At 41.8% G+C, this 13,948-nt stretch overlaps 1 non-coding gene across 1 annotated transcript; it reads left to right on the top strand.

Moving 5' to 3' along the window:
* Positions 1-1,956: 1,956 nt before the first annotated feature.
* Trnak-cuu lies at positions 1,957-2,029 on the top strand. The gene has a single exon. It is a non-coding gene; the product is annotated as a tRNA-Lys (tRNA).
* The last annotated feature ends 11,919 nt before the right edge of the window (positions 2,030-13,948 follow it).

The following is a 13,948-nucleotide window of genomic DNA, read 5'->3' as shown; positions in this document are numbered from 1 at the left end:
TGTTTTAAACTGATTCGAAACAGTTTCATGGTGCCAAATGAATGCTTGGGAAGCTCGCTGCAGTACCCGCGCTCCAGCACGGAACAAATGATTGGCATATTCTATTTTCTGGCTGCTTGCTCGACTGGCAAGCCTGCCTGCCACTGACGTCACGGCCCTGAAAAGCGCGCGTATATTTGAATGTTAGTTTTTGCATCATTTTCATTTGCCGATTTCGCCATAACTATTATGAATTTCGCGATTCTAAATAGCATACCGGAGAGAGTAAAGGCCGGGGAGTCAGAAAATATAGTTATTTGAGGTAGCTCAAAAAATCGGTGGAGTACCCCTTTAAAGCCCCTTTATGTTTTAAAAGTAGCGCAAGGTGCGTCGATGCACGAGGCACGTGCAACGTGCAGCCCTTGGGAAGATCACGGCAGCACAGCGCAGCGATGATGTAGCGCTGAGCTAGACAATGAATGGCGCCACTTTTCCCAGGATAGAGGGGCTTTACTGACGATGCGCCGGTGTCGACACCTATTGGGATCTACACCACACTCCTTACGCGAGTCGCTCCGGTCCCGCGAGTCCACTGAAACAATAGATGTATTACTATAAACGCGAGAGGCTCAGTTGGCGCTAGTGTCTACGGGACTTCCGGTTGCAAATTGAAGCAGACAGCAACCGGTCTACTTTTCCAGTCTTCCTGTGTATTTGTAGTGACCAAGCAGAGACAGCAGCTCCAACAACAAGAAGGTTTATTTGAAGCGATAGCGCGGCTTAAATAGTTCAGCGCCGATGCTTATCGACGCTTAAGAGAAGGAAAGAGAAGGTAAGGCGCACGCTCGCCTGCCCGTCCTGCACGTCACCGCACGACGTCACTTGGCACGATATCACACCGCCGGCTTGTCGCTGGTCCTGCGCGTCACCGCACGACGTCACTTGGCACGATATCACAGTATTCCTATGGGAAAACGTGCGTGGTATTTTTCTCTTCGCCAGGGAATAATAGAAATCAGCGCAGTTTCTTTACACGTAGTGGGTACTATGTAGCTTTATTCACATTAAACATGTGTAATTTATTTAGTTAATAGTTTTTTTGTTTTTTTTTATTACTCAGCGACGTTTAAGTTAGCAAAAATTCAGGCCCAGGTCTATGTTGTAGAGCATAATATATCAAAAAAGCCATAAATTCATGCAAAAATAACAATTAAAAAGTGCGTAGGGTTTATTCATGCTGTAATAGCATTCGTGCACAGTTTGTTACTAATCCAGTACGTGTTCTTCGTTCCATAACTCCATGCTCCGTTCTTGTCGTCTGTTTCGATTGTTTGATTTCGCATATATTAGCATCCTTTTTGTGTTTTGTCAAGCTGATTCACTTTGTGTGCTTCATAGCATTGACCATATGCGTAAATACGTGCCTTACAACAGCATTCTGTAAAGTCAACACGAATCATATATGCGAAGCCTTGGATGCCATGAATTTCGAAGAAAAACGCTCTCACAAGTATTTTTGTACATGCGATTGTAAAACGTTCCAAACTTTTTATTCTGTGATAACACTAAGCAATATTTGCTCTTATAAGCGAGCGCGAAGAGAAAACGCATTTCCGGTTTCCTACAGGAATGCATTACCGGTAGTCAAATTTCTACTGGTTGCTGTCGACTCTGGCAACAGCACACTATCGCCACCTGAACCTCTAGCGTTTACTGTAATAACTCTAACCGCTCATTCAAACTGGAAGCGGATCCGCTTTCGCAAAGCGGTTGCGAACGAGTTGTATAAAGATCCAGTACAATTGCACGCGCACTCGATGTCATCCAGTGCGCGTGCAATTGCACTGGATCTTTATACGACCGCGTTCGCAACCGCGTTGCGATCGCGGATCTGTTTCCAGTGTAAATGAGCGGTAAGACCGAAACGCTCTGAGCGGCTTTTGCATCATTTTGCACGTTTTTGCGTTCCTTTTCGTCGCCCGGCTAGCTCAGGCGGTAGAGCACGAGACTCTTAATCTCGGGGTCGTGGGTTCGAGCCCCACGTTGGGCGTAATCTTTTTTGTTTTATATCTATATATATATACATACAGATGTTGCGTTATTTTCGTGCATTCATTGTTATACAGAACAGCGTTCCTGGAACGGTTCCTTTTAAACATTTTTACTGGAAAAAAAAAACTGCGCTTCTTTTTTTTCTTTTTTTTTTTAAGTGTGGCAGTTTTTATTTTATGTTCCAGAGCGAAATTTTAAAAAACATAAAGACGAAGAACAGGATCTTGTTTACTTTCTTTTTTTTAAATAAATAGCGCGAAGGTCAAGTACAAACTAACGGAACAAGTGCTATCTAACTGTCGTTCTAATAATCACCAATAAGACGAGCAACAAATCAACAACATACGTTCAATCTTCACTGAAACTGCACAAGGACTCAACTTTACACACGAGCTACTGACAGGCAACAGGATTTCTTGATCTGCGGATCATTTTCCAACTAAACCACACTTGCTGGATGTACAGTCGTCCTCAATATGAGCGTGAACACGCCGCCGTCGACCGATTGGTACTGCCGAATCCAGCTAGCGGCGCTTCCACGAGTCACTGCGAGAATAAGCGCCTGCGCAGAAAGGACGGATGCGCTGTTGCGATAGCGTGTATCACCCCCGTTCTGGAATCTTAAAACTGCCCGCAGGCCCGTCTGTTTTGTTTTATTCATAGCTGGAAGCGCTGGTTGTGATAAGCAATCGGCCACGGACTGCGCTTTTTAGACGGCAAATCCTGCTGTGTAGCTTGTGCGTGTCGGCATAGTCGATAGTCACTCTTGATGGTATAAAACAAATCTGTTTGACAAGGAAGTAGGAATCGGGGGCGTTATGATTGGGTCTTGAAGTTGGTATAAGTGAAGACGTTTTATCTATACTTCCTTTCACCTTAAATTCAGACGCAGCCGATGCTACGAGCTAATCGGACCAATCAGACAGGGTCAAAGGCGCGCCATCATGCTTGTTCGTCAAAAAAATACATGCACGCCTCCTTAGAAAAAAAAAAATCAGTTCCGCGTTAACGAAAAGATAGCGCACGAAGCGAGATCAGAAAAATGGAGCGCGCGTGGAAGGTCGCATCTGCACTGACCGCGCAATTTTTATAAATATATAAAGCTGCACTCACTGCCTTATCCAAACTGACATGCAAAAGGGGGTGGCGTATGTTCTCGTAACAGCCCATCCGTCCTTTCTGCGCAGGCGCTTATTCTCGCAGTGACTCGTGGAAGCGCCGCTAGCTGGAGCTGGCAGTACCAATCGGTCGACGGCGGCGTGTTCACGCTCATATTGAGGACGACTGTACATGCCACGATCAAGAAAACATTTACTCCCATATGAGTCCTCCCATTCAAAACTCATTAAAATGGCAATTATCAAAAACTGTCTTAGCGCAGCCCTCAAAACGTAATGTGACCACGAGGCAAGACAGAGCTTTGAGACACAAATACACCGACTCAAGCCTTCTGGTTATCCTAGTACCACCTTGTACGATGTAGTAGAAAGAATGATCAACATCCACAGACAAAAAGAAAAAGCGAAGAACAAAGGACAACGTCCGGCTGTGATACCGTACATTCACCGGGTGTCACACTTGAAAAAGGTGGCTGTCAGGTAATAGTATGACATCCCTGTCGTCTTTTCAGCGCCAGACAAGCTAAAGAAGCTTTGTCCTACGATAAATCCCCCACAGGAATGTCGCAAAGGATGCGACCAGAGGCACAAGCAAACATATATACCTTGCCAAAGCCAGGTTATACATGAAATACCTTTCACCTGTGGCAGAGTATATGTTGGTCAGTCTGGCCGGTGCGTGAACACCAGGTTACGTGAACAGTGCACGTAAGAGACTGTCACTGCAAACCGATACTTACAGAGACAAAGGTCCTTCGAAGGTTCCGTCAGAAGAAATCCAGGGAACTATACGAGGCAATGACCATAAAAAAGGGAAAACTCGTGTGTCAGTGCACCATCAGTGGCATTAACTGACAAAGAACTTCATTGTCCTAACTTTCCTACTTTATGTTGTTTCATTGGTTTACTGTGAACAACTTCCTCTTCCTTTCTTTCTGCTAATTCTCAGTTTTTTGGGGTTTTTTCTGTTTTTGTTTTTTAACGTAACGCCCTTCCCTTTCTTTACTGTTATTTCTCAGTTCTTTCAACGTACGTTCCTCTTCCCATCAAGGCAATTTCATTTTGGGAATTTCTTCATGCCGAAAGGAAAGACTAGAGAGAAACCTGCCTCTTTCTCGTCTTCTGTGTGATTATTAAAACGACAGTTGTGAGTTCGCGCTTGTTCCCTCAGTTTGTACTTGACCTTCGCGCTATTTATTTCTAAATTGCATAGCCAACTAGCCCACCTTAATATTTTAGTACAATTTTGTTAACTTTTTGGTTATTTATCTTAGGGTTTATTTTGTGTGGCCAACGCTTGGTAAAAGTCGGGTGCAGGAGAGCTAGTAGACATTGATTCTTTTTTCAGTGTCCGAGACTGCGGTACCAAAAGCAAAACTTTTAGTCGAAGGAAAAGACACAAAAAGAGGGTCGTTTCTAACTCGGCTACTTTCTTCACTTCCACAAATCCTCATGTACCCAGAAATCTAAGGCCGACTACAGCCATCACCGAACTTCCACAAAAAGACCTACAGTTACAACAAAATAACAGGTTACCAGACAACGAACGCACCCTTGTATCCTGAACATTGTTCACAAAATTTAACCTTTATTCATTTTCCCCTTGTCCCCGTCCCCCCCAGCTTCAAACTGAACAACGAATCCAACCTTCGCGAAGAAGGACTTGATTTCTCAAGACTGACCTTCCAAAAGCTTTACCCTCTTCTTCGTCGTCTCGCTTAGCGGACAGCAACATCGAAAAGCAACTGAACAAGGGACTTTGTTAGATTGAAACGTTTGGGGTTGTTGTAAAACGCTCCTGTAATGTGGGGTAACAGTACATTTGGGTCGTCTAGATCGCCCATGGCAAATATCAATATGGTTAAAAGCTGAGATTTGTAAACGTGAATATTCAACAAATGAAACCTTGCTTCCACTTGTTTTCTTCTCCTGGTGCCCTTTCATCACGCATTCAAATTCGTATGGTGTCATTTATTAATATAATAATAACAAGCTTTATTCACCATATAAGTATGGTGGGAGCTGAGGAAAAAAGCTGTTCAAGCAGCTTGACGGGTCCTCGGCCCCCTTACAGTCACGCAGCAGTTGCAAGGATTACATATACAAGACATTATATAATACGCAGCAGTTGCAAAGATTGCATATACAAAACATTATATAATACTTAAAATAACACAATATACATGCAACATTTCAAGAGCGGTAATAGAAGTTAAATAACAGTAATCAAGTAATACTGTGATACATCTCTCAGAAAAAATAACGTTTCCTGTTTATTTTGATGGGATAGATAGAAGAAAAAAGAAGAAAACTTTGCTCGACCTAACTAAATATGGTAATCAGCAAAATACAAATGTAACGCATATGTAACGATACCTTCCATTTCTTTAAATGTAACGGGAACGAGTTCCTTTTTTCCCGTATGGAACTTGTAACCGGAACGCGTAAAGGGAGGAACGAGGAACGCAATATATATATATATATATATATATATATATATATATATATGTGTGTGTGTGTGTGTGTGTGTGTGTGTGTGTGTGTGTGTGTGTGTGTGTGTGCATATATTCATTTCATTATTTTTCAGTTATATGTACTAACTAGCGAGCTGTACTATTGAACCAAACGAGTCATCGAAACGAGTGTACATTTTTACAAACAAAAAACCTACTTGTAACGGGAGAAACGAGGAACGTAATATATATTTTTTTACTTCATTATTTATCATTAATACGTACTGGTGGCGAGATGTATTATCATAAACCAAGCAATTCCTTAAAACAAATTTATATATTTAAAAAAAAATCTGGAATATAAACGCCGCACACAACCTTTCGCCTGGTCCGGTTGCAATCTTGATAGAGTATATGATTATTAAGAGAGGAATTAAAAACGTGCCAAGAAGGTCTTGGAATAAGTCCAGACAAATGATTCAATCCAGCCTACACCAAACGCCTGTCGTACGCGTCACCATATTTACGAGCACGACTCACAAGCACAATGCAGCATAGCTTCCACAGATATCGACGAATTCGGCATCAATTCACAGGTGTTTGTTTCGAAACAAGGTTCACCACCAATTGTCGGTGAACCCTTGATCCCTTCTGGACTTAACTGGAGGTGGTGTCTCGTTGCAAGCAAACTTTTCTGGCCTCGTAATTCCTTCCGATTATTCTATCGTGACACGGAACTATGAAATACTTTGTATTAGAAAAAAACAGGATATATATTCTTTTTTTTTTTTTTTTTGTATCGTCCACTTGGCGGGAACGTTGAAGTATTTTTTTTTTTTTTTAATTTTTAGAAACATTACTTTGTTTTGCAAATAAGGAAGGATGTGAGCTCTTGCTTGGTGGAAATGTGAATATAAATCTGCTAGAGGAATCGTGTTTTAGAGACGACTTTCTTACTTTACTTACGTCTCACAACTTTCGTAATGTCATTGTCCCTTCTACTCGTGTCACAACCACGTCATTAACATTGATTGATGTGTTCGTGACAAATCGCGAGGAAAGTCGCATTAGTGTTGGTGTTTTAGGTTATGGTCTATTTATCACTTACGAATTATTAGGTTTATAAACAAAACTGCGCCCGAGGCCACTGACCCGAAGAATAAATCCCACCACACTAGAACAATTACGCTTAATTATTTCTAGCACCAATTCCGACTCTGTATTCTCTGCAACAACCGCCTATGAAGCGTACGATGACTTTTTGAATATTTAAAAAAAAATTACGACGAGTGTTTTCCAAATAAACAAATAAAACAACTTAAAAAACCGCAAGCTCTGGGTAAATAAAAGGTGCTAAAATTATACAGAAAAAAATAGTCTTTCTTAAAACAGATGACCGTGAGGACCTTGCTCTTTTGAAACAATTTAGACATACATTGAACAATGATCTGCGTCAAGCAAAACAAACAAACCTTTATAATTTATGTAATGAGTCATGAATAGATAGAACAGGTGTGGTATGGAAATGTCTAAATGAAGTATTAAAACGGTGTCCCTCTAAACCAGCTATGCACGTAATAAAAAGAGATGGGGTAACATTACAAGGAAAAGTCCTCGCTGAAGCTTTCAATGGTTATTTGACTAACCTTGTTAGTAGCATACATATACCTTCATTAGCGTATATGAAGCCTAGAAACGAACGCAGAGCAGTTTTCTTTACAACGGATCAAAATGAAATAGCTTCAATTATGTCATCTCATAAAAACAGCAACTCCACTGATATAGACGATTTGCAGATCAAACCAATAAAGCACGTTTTGGACGTTTTCTCATCTGTATTAACACACATTATAAACTTCATATTGTCCAGTGGTATTGTTCATAAAAAGATGCTCACTGCAAAAGTTATTGTTTAGTTTAAAGAAGAAAACAAAAATGAATACTTGAATCACAGGCAAGTATTGCACACTACCTGTGTTTCCGAAATGCCTTGAAAAGATTATTCACAATAGAGCTACAAGTTTCCGCATTAAATCTTCATTAATTTCTAGAGGTCGATCGACGGAGTTCGCCCTGCTAGAGCAGGAGTTAATTTTAAAGTCGTTTAAAGAAAAAAAGTTAATTATAGGCGTCTTCATTGATTTTTCGAAGGCGTCCGACCGTATCGACCACATACCCTAATAAAAAAAGCTCGGGTGCTATATGGAATTCGTGGCGTACCTTTAGTTCTTTTACAACCATACTTTAAATTTCGCCAGAAATATGCCGTAATAAATGCACACAGTTCTTCTGTTTTGCCCATTAGAGCTGGAGTACCGCAAGGAAGCATTTTAGGTGCTTCGTTATTTAATCTATACATAAACGATATTGTTAATATCAGCAAAGCCCCGTCCCTCATCATTTATGCCGATAATACCAGTATTTGTTTTTCAGGTACAGAAATAGAATGTTTTGTTAATGAAACGAATGCTTCACTAGAGGATTTATATGATTGGAGTGAAGGTAACTCACTAATAATCAACACGAGCAAAAGCAAGGCTGTCCTTTTTAAACCTAAAAATAGACATGTTTCTTTTTTATTTTAATATTTTCCTGGGCCCCTGGGTCATAGAAATTGTCCCGAACATTAAGGCGCTCGGGGTCTATTTTAATGAACAAATGTCTCGGGACTCTCACGTTAATAATGTTGTTAAAAATCCGTCAAGAGTGCTCCGAGAACTATGTCAATTCATAAATTTATTGCCTCGTCACATAGAGATGCTTATATACAATGCCCTTTCTGTACCCGATCTGAGCTACTGTAATGTAGTGTGGTGTACCACATCTTTGTCAAATACTAACAAATTACACCGTCTTGAAAAAAAAAGGCTGTTCGCACAGTACTCAATGTTCCTTTCGACACACATACACCTGCACTGTTTCAAGAACTACGTCTAATAACTGTCCCAGACCTATATAGGTATACTCTACTGACACGATTAAGATCTGCCCTTCGTTCTAACGAGCCTTTCCTTGGACATATTTCAAACCTAGCACCAAATATTAGGGTGTACGACGTTCGTGAGGGGGAGCATTGGAAAATACCAATAAATCGTACAAATTACGGGTTTCAAATGAGGTATAATCTTTCATTTGTTCTAAATAAACTTCAGAAGCATAATTTGACAAATATCGAGTGACTGTGGATCTCAGTACAATTAGAAATATTTTACTGCATTAAAATTTTGCTTGTATTCTGGGGTCCTGTGTTCTGTATATTTCGGTCATCCTTGAGGTAATACGATTATTATCTTTACAGTCCTGTCATGTACCGAAATATGTCGTCATGTGCCTAATATATATTATTTATTTGCTATCTTTGCTTGGGAGAAGAGCGTGTTGGTTTAAGTCATGGATGAAGAATAAAACAATTAAAACAGGGACAACACAACGACATTAAAACATGTGGTTGTGTTGTCTCCGTTTTAATTGTTTTATTCTTTCTTCATCCATGCTATCTTTGATAGTGTGATTAATTGATGATGGTTCTTTTTGTTATTTTTTATTATTTTTTAGTTTAGTGTTAAAAACCTGAAAACTAAATATTGTCACGAATGACAAGTGATGAAGCGATAATAACTGAAGAAACGAAACGTTTAATGGGGCAAACTTGTGCCCAAAAATAAAGAAAGTAGAGCGTCGCCGGCGTCGAAGTCGGCGTGACAGCCGAGTCGAACGCTGGGGCGAAAACTGACTGTGGTTCGCAAGGCGGAGCCCCTTATGTACATGCGTGGGCTTATGGAATAATCGGCGTAGAAAGTTCGACGCGTAGAACATTCGGACCTCGAACAAGCGACAGGATTCTTGGATTTACCAGAATACTAGTCTGCAGTAATAAACGGAAAGATGCGCCGCTCCCAGGAATCGAACCCTGGCTTTTCGCGTGGGGACTGGGCACGATAACCGTTAGGCCACGCGCGCGCTGTCTACTTGGGCAGCTGCGCGCGCGGCAATATTAACGCTTGATGTGTTGTACGCAGGGTTGTAAAGTACCTAGGTACAAGTAACTGTAAATCGGTAACTAGGTACTTTTGTTGTACCTGAGGTACAAACCTAGGTACTTTCATTTCTCAGTATCTGTATCTGTATCTTAGGTACATTTTCCAGTAACTTGTAACTAAGTGAAGTTACTTTTCACAGGTACTTTTCTATTCACTTCGTCATAATCATAGAAAATACAATATAACATACAACTGAAAATAAATTATAATTACAGTCGCAAAGCAATTTAACATCACGTAGTGTTTCCACGCAATAAATCGAGCTCAAATTTTGCACTTTACAAAACTAAAAATGCTACTTTTGAAGAAACTCCCTTCTGGTTTCTAAAACACCCCCTACAAATACTACTTCCAGAGTTACAGTTATAATTACGTGCGGAAAATAGTATTGGGAGACCTTAGATATGTAAATGTTCATTTCACATAATTAAGCACAACAAAACTGGCAGGCTTCGTTGTCAAAACTTAATGCAGCAGTAGAAGGATACAAACATCAAGGGCAGATAATCTAAGTACTCGTACTCTGGCCGAACGGGGACTTCGAGCTCCTGATGTAGTCTGCCACTGATGGCTGGGCTGCTGCTATTCTATGTTGTGGAGGCCCTGTGCTACATTCGGGTCTTTCCTTGGGTGCCGCGGCTTTCCGTTTTACCCCGTCGACATTAGTCTTGTTCTTGTCGACACTCTTTAGTGCTTCCTTGTGAGACCTCTTGAAAAAGCAAAGCATGACTAGTTAATACTTATTGCACCGTATCAGAACAGCTCAGCGGCGCAGGACACTAGTCCAACTAGGTTTCAGCATTAGCACTTGAGACGAAAACGATATTTCTGCCAGACGCCAAAGATGGTCAACAGCGGCGGAAAATTCCTGACCTGCGGGCATTAAAAAGGGAAAAACGTGGTTGCTTCCAGTAAAACTAAAATGAAGACGATATCTAAATGACCAATGACAAGGCAGCTTACAGATAATTGTTGTGGGTCGGTTCATATTCTCGGAAGCCTAGTTTACCTAGCGCACCCGGACATCTTTGTAACGACTTCTTACCGTCGCTCCAGACGCCATGAAAAGTGGACCTGCACCGTAATTTTGTATAAGTATGACCAAACCTTTTTTTGTTACCCATTTCTGATGAAGACCGGACTCCGGTTGAAACGTCGAAAATAAAGCTTCCGTTGTTCTACCGAAGGACCTCTATTTCGTCATATATACTATATAGGTGATGTCAGAGTGGCGAATGGGTCTTAACACGTCGAAAACGAAGAGTGAGTTGACGCAGGGACAGACTTTAAACAACGGTTTCGAGGGGTCCTGCAAAGTTCTAAGTCCCAGTTACCGAACATCCGCAGTTTAGAACAACGAGAAATCGGTAGCAGGCGTATTGTAGGCACGAAAAGTTGCTACCCTGACGTGCGACGCAACGTCAATCTCTTGGCCGACTGACGGACGTAAGCGCACATAGTAGGGAGCATAACAAACCTTACACAGTGATGGAAGTGCCATTTGACCTTTTGGAGCAGGCCTTGTAGCAGGCAAAATGTTGTTTCGGAGCAGGTAGTGGCCCTTTTGGAGCAGGGTCCGGCATATGTTGGCATATTACTTGATAATGAAATAATGCTGCATTGCTATATACAGTCCATCTCTATTATTGGAACACAGCGTCTGTCGCCTTTTTAAGACATGATATATAAAATTCAACAAAGTAAACACAAAAAAAAAACATTTTTTTAAATAAAGTTTATTTGCTCGTCAGATAAAAAATACAATTAAATATGTTACACTGAGTTCTGATGGTACAGGATATTTAGTTTTATCAGCCTGCACTTCTTTTAAGGTATCTGCAGCAGCATCTAACGACTCTCACTGTTGTGGAATGTTTTAGTTCAGATTAGAGTTGTTTTTTGGGCAGCAGCTTCCAATATTGCGGTATTTGATATTCGCTTCAAAAATTCCGATTCATTTTAGATGTGCTGGCGAAGTCACGATCGGATCACGGCGAGTTAACCCGTTGAGTGCGCTCCTCGGCCTGCACCGACGCGCTGCAGAGAAGCGACAGCCGCGGAGCAGACACCGTAGCCGCGCGAGTCGCGCAGTGCTTTGTGCTCCGAAAAGGACGGTGAGGCTTTACCGGCACTACATCCAGAGTTTGGTGCAACTCAACTATAGGGAGTATTCACTGGCGGCCATATCCGCGTGCGCTGCTGCTGAGCGCGTGCTGACGGCGAGCTTCCGCAGTCCTTTTGGAGCGTGCATTTAGCACCATCATGGTTGCCGGTCTTGGCAGGCTACTAATGTGAGCTCGTTCTCAGCATGCACTCTAAACATAGCCCTCAAATATGGCGTCCAGTGAATACCTCCTATAGTTCGTTTCTGCTTCGGTGCGAGCGCAGCCGAAGCTACAAGCGCGCGCATGGAGCCCGTAACGGTGCCCACTCTGCACGAGCCCACGCGCGAGTCAGGACTCAGGAATGCACAGAGCATTGGGCTCGCGCTAGCTTTGACTTCGCTGGTAGCTAGGCACGGGAACAGGGCGGGAACAGGGCGGGCCCATTGACTCCAATAAAGCATGTTTATCGAACTTGTTTTTGTGTACATCCCAGTATACAAAGGATTTACTTTTAATAATAATGTGACAAATTTGAGAAAAATACTTGACGTGAAAATAAAAAGTATCTTTGAAGTAACTGTACCTGTACCTAGGTACATTTTTAAGCGAGTAGCTAGATACGCACCTAGGTACATTTTCGTATGAGTAACTGTAACTGTATCTTAGGTACATTTTTGAAGTAACTTTTACAACCCTGGTTGTACGTCGCCGTGTACCAACAGTAAGGCTGCAGAGGCAATTGTCAAGTCAAACTTCTGACTCTTTGCCCCTGCAGCCTACATCAGTTGCTGGTGGGCATTTTCAGATAAGATCGAGCAACCATGTCCGGCGACCATTTTTAAATTTGATGAAAAAATAAATTTTGCTAGCAGCGATAGAGCGTAGGTGAGCTGGTAATTAATCGATATTTTGTAGATCTTGAGAAGGGGAGGGGGACAATAAAAAATGGACGAACAAAACAACTCATTGAAATTTCGTTGTGTTCGTCCGTTCTTTTATCGTTCCTCATCTCAGGGTCTACAAGATGTCGATATTTTGCTGGCTCCATGCCCAGAATAATAAAACCAACCCTTGTTCTGGAAAAGAAAATTGTCTTTGCAAAAAACAATTCTAAGCACCCTCTCACTCACGCGCGCGTTTTGCGTATCGCGCGATGTTGACATTTCGGGCGGCTTCCCAAAAAAAGCTGTTCTGGTTACGGGTCTAGAAATATTTACTGACAAATTACGTATAGGAAGGATTGACCAACAGTATTACTACATCGAGTATAAGGGTCGTTATTTTGAGAAACAAAATCGCAAATACGACACACTTGCGCAATAACGCTCTGGATTAAAGTTTTTTTCTCCGTATCTATAAAACCTAAGGTTTTCAAACTTTGACAGTGTGTTGGCCTGTATATAGTTCATCTCTGCATGAAATATTGTTGTCCTGGTTAGCGGGAAAAATTTACAAGAATGGCTCACACAGGGGTATTTAACTAAATATGCATTATTTTGAAACTCATTAAAAAAAACATCTTTAGTATTCTTTAATCTTTCTGAAATTAACGTTTATAATATGTACTAACAGTGCTTGCACAAACGTAATGCAATATTTAAGTGTTTAAGTTATAAAGTGAGAAATGTGGCAAAATTGACGCTAACGCGGTTGCCACAGCCGGCGTATAGCGTCTCCCTCTACGCGACGTAAAGGAAGCAACCGGAGCGACTTTGCGAACAGATCAGCCTACAACCTTGGCGGGAACATGATATGGGAAGTAGGGCGCCGCAGAACCTGAACCTGCGCCGCCTGTGAGCGCCAATAGATCCGCCGCCATGGAGGGCCGCACAACGCGTAAAAAAAGAAGATACATAATAAAAAAATTGCGATTGAATGATATTGTTTGTAACTTAATTTATATGACACTGGCTCGGAGAATCGTGAAATCCAATTTGCGTATGCTTATGTGACCTACGTCAGTGATGGTGCAGCGAGTCACTTTAAGCACAAGTACCAACTACATAAGCTGCAGTACAGAGCAACAAGTACATGTCAGCGAAGTGTATTTTTTTTCCCCCAACTGGACATGGCAAGGGTGCCTGCGATAGAATCGGGGGTCGTGTTAACCACCAGGCAGCGTCGTACAACCTCCGACGGCCCACCACGCCGGTGATCAAGTCGGCGTTAGAGATGGCTGCCCCACCGAACACTGAACTGCC

Source organism: Ixodes scapularis, unplaced genomic scaffold (genome assembly GCF_016920785.2).
Source record: "Ixodes scapularis isolate PalLabHiFi unplaced genomic scaffold, ASM1692078v2 PGA_scaffold1__304_contigs__length_218370807, whole genome shotgun sequence".
In the NCBI taxonomy this organism is placed as follows: Eukaryota; Metazoa; Arthropoda; class Arachnida; order Ixodida; family Ixodidae; genus Ixodes; species Ixodes scapularis.
The sequence above is the reverse complement of the archived record's forward strand: the minus strand, read 5'-3'. Positions and strand labels throughout refer to the sequence as shown.